Genomic DNA, 3,247 nt, shown 5'->3' with positions numbered 1-3,247 from the left:
CACGGCGCCTTCCATGACCACCAGCGGCGTACGTCGACCCCACATAATGCCACCCCAAAACAGCAGGGAATCTTCACCTTGCTGCACTCGCTGGACAGTGTGTCTAAGGCGATAAGCGTGACCGGGTTGCCTCCAAACACGTCTGCGAGGATTGTCTGGTTTAAGGTGCATGCGACACTCATTGGTGAAGGGAATGTGATGCCAATACTGAGGAATCCATTCGGCATTTTGTTGGGCCCATCTGTGCCGCGCTGCATGGTGTGGTTGTAAAGATGGGCCTCGCCATGGACGCCGGGAGTAAAGTTGCACATAATGCAGCCTATTGCGCACAGTTTGAGTCGTAACACGACGTCCTGTGGCTGCACAAAAGGCATTATTCAACATGGTGGCGTTGCTGTCAGGGTTCCTCCAAGCCATAATCCGTAGGTAGCGGTCATCCACAGCAGTAGTAGCCCTTGGGCGGCCTGAGCGAGACATGTTACTGTCTCTCTGTATCTCCTCCATGCCCGAACAATATCGCTTTGGTTCATTTCGAGACGCCTGGACACTTACCTTCCTGGCACAAAGTAACAATGCGTAAGCGATCGAACTGCGGTACTGATCGTGTAGGCATGGCTGATCTACAAACAACACGAGCCGTGTACCTCCTTCGTGGTGGAATGACTGGAACTGATCGGCTGTCGGACCCCCTCGGTCTAATAGGCGCTGCTCAAGCGTGTTTGTTTACATCTTTGGGCTGGTTTAGTGACATCTCTGAACAGTCAAAGGGACTGCTCAAAATCTTTCAAATGGCTCTGAGCACTATGGGACTTAACATCTGAGGTCAGCAGTCCCCTAGAACTTAGAATTACTGAAACCTAACTAACGTAAGGACATCACAGACATCCATGCCCGAGGCAGGATTCGAACCTGCTACCGTAGCGGTCGCGTGTTTCTAGACTGAAACCCCTAGAACCGCTCGGCCACAACGGCCGGCCAAAGGGACTGCACCGGTGATACAATATCCACAGTCAACGTCTATTTTCAGGAGTTCTGGGAATCGGGGTGACGCAAAACTTTTTTTGATATGTGTTTATTTCGGCACTAAGTGTACAACTCTCAGTTCGTTTTTGATTTAATTTGCGGCTTCATCTTCAGGCAGTTAGGCACAGTTACCAAAATAGTAGAGCCGCAAGTACAGGGTTGGGCAAAAATATGGGCTCACCACGAGGAATGCGTGCTTGAACGTAAAGGTAGAAGCTAGCCGAGCCTGCAGGTTGCATTGTCGTGTCTGACCACGAAGATCACCTGTCCAACGTCCTTAATACGTCGCTATTGTCAGTCGTGGTCAGAGCAAAATTTTGCTTGCTTGCGACTGCGTTATGTCTGTGTTCTGTACAGTTCTGAGTGCATTATGTCGGAGCTGAGTGAACTCGAAAGTGGGTAAATTGTTCGTGCCCACGGCCTTGCCGCAGTGGTAACACCGGTACCCGTCAGATCACCAAAGCTAAGCGCTGTCGGGCTGGGCTAGAACTTGGATGGGTGACCATGCGGTCTGCCGAGCGCTGTTGGCATGCGGGGTGCACTCAGCCCTTGTGAGGCAAACTGAGAAGCTACTTGATTGAGAAGTGGCAGCTCCGGTCTCGGAAACTTTACATACGGCCGGGAGAGCGGTGTGCTGACCACATGTCCCTCCGTACCCGCATCCAGTGACGCCTATGGGCTGAGCATGACATGGCGGCCGGTCGGTACTGTTGAGCCTTCACGGCTTGTTCGGGAGGAGTTCAGTTCAGTTCAGTAAATTGTTGGTGCTCGTACAGCGAGGTAGCCGAAGTATTTGGTGTTTCAAGAGGCATTCAGGAAAAGCGCAAATACATCATCTGCTAAGTCACAATGCGGACGAAAGTGTGCGTTGAGTGATCGTGACGTACGTCCATTAAAGAGCATTGTGACAAAATATAAGAGGACGTCAGGTGAAAAAGTCACAGCAGAACTGAATATCGCTCTAAATTAGCAACAACCACAAACCCTGTCAGCTCCAAAACAAACACGAAGGGAGCTCCAGAAGCATGGAATTGCATGACGGTTTATACGACTGTTGCCCAGAAAGTATAGCACCGCATTTTTTTCTTCTTTAATTCTTTATTGATAATAATAAGAATTCCACACATAAAAGAATGATGTTTTATCTACACACCCATTTTAGCACTAAATCTCCATCCCGTGCTATGGCCTTCCTCGAGCGCGAAACAAGGGCGTGTATGCCCTGTCGGTACCAAACCTTGTCCTCGTGGCGGAACCAGTGCTTCACTGTATGAACCACCTTGTCATTGTCCTCAAAATGTCTTCCACAAATGACATCCTTTAATGGTCCAAACAAGTGGAAGTCCGAAGGGGCCACGTCAGGGCTGTAGGGTGGATGGCGTAACACTGTCCAACCCTGTTTTGCGTTGCGTTCAGCAGTCCTCAGACTTGTTCAAATGTCTCTGAGCACTATGGGACTTAACATCTGAGGTCATCAGTCCCCTGGAATTAGAACTACTTAAACCTAAGTAACCTAAGGACATCACACACTTCCATCCCCGAGGCAGGATTCTAACCTGCGAGCGTAGCAGCAGCGCGGTTCCGGACTGAAGAGCCTAGAACCGCACGGCCACAGCGGCCGACTCCTCAGACCTGTGTGGGGACGAGCGTTATCATATTGCAGCAAAACATCTCCTGGGTTGCTGTGGAGCCGAAGTCGCCGGAAGCGCATCCTGAGTTTTGTTAATGTGTTGACATATGCTTCTGAATTAATGGTACCGCCTCATGGCTTCACATGAATGGGAATCACATCTTCCCAGTCCCAGAACACTGTGATCATGACCTTACCTGCGGAAGCAGTCGTTTTGAATTTTTCCTTCTGAGGGGACTGTCGTTTAGGGCTCAAAATGGTGAGTCCACGTCTCATCACCTGTCACAATCCGGGACAAGAAGGCCTCCCCCCTCGGCTACAAAACATTGCAAAAATCAAGACAAAAGTTTTTTTGTGCGATTTGTGATCCACCGTTAGACACTGCGGGACCCATCTTGCACACACTTTTGAATATCTAAGAGTGCAGATACGAGGTGTGTTTTTTAAATAAGTACCGTTTTGAAATTAAAAAAAGACGTGCTAAGATATCTCAATAATTTTATTTTTACACGAAAGTCTGTACCTTAATCTACTTTTCTACATAATTTCCGTCAATACTGAGGCACTTGTCATAATGTTGTACCAGTTTTTGAA

At 48.9% G+C, this 3,247-nt stretch overlaps 1 pseudogene; it reads left to right on the top strand.

Moving 5' to 3' along the window:
* The first annotated feature begins 1,435 nt into the window (after positions 1 to 1,435).
* LOC124620543 lies at positions 1,436 to 1,553 on the top strand (annotated as a pseudogene).
* Positions 1,554 to 3,247: the final 1,694 nt, after the last annotated feature.

Source organism: Schistocerca americana, chromosome 6, assembly GCF_021461395.2.
Source record: "Schistocerca americana isolate TAMUIC-IGC-003095 chromosome 6, iqSchAmer2.1, whole genome shotgun sequence".
NCBI classification, from domain to species: Eukaryota; Metazoa; Arthropoda; class Insecta; order Orthoptera; family Acrididae; genus Schistocerca; species Schistocerca americana.
The sequence above is the reverse complement of the archived record's forward strand: the minus strand, read 5'-3'. Positions and strand labels throughout refer to the sequence as shown.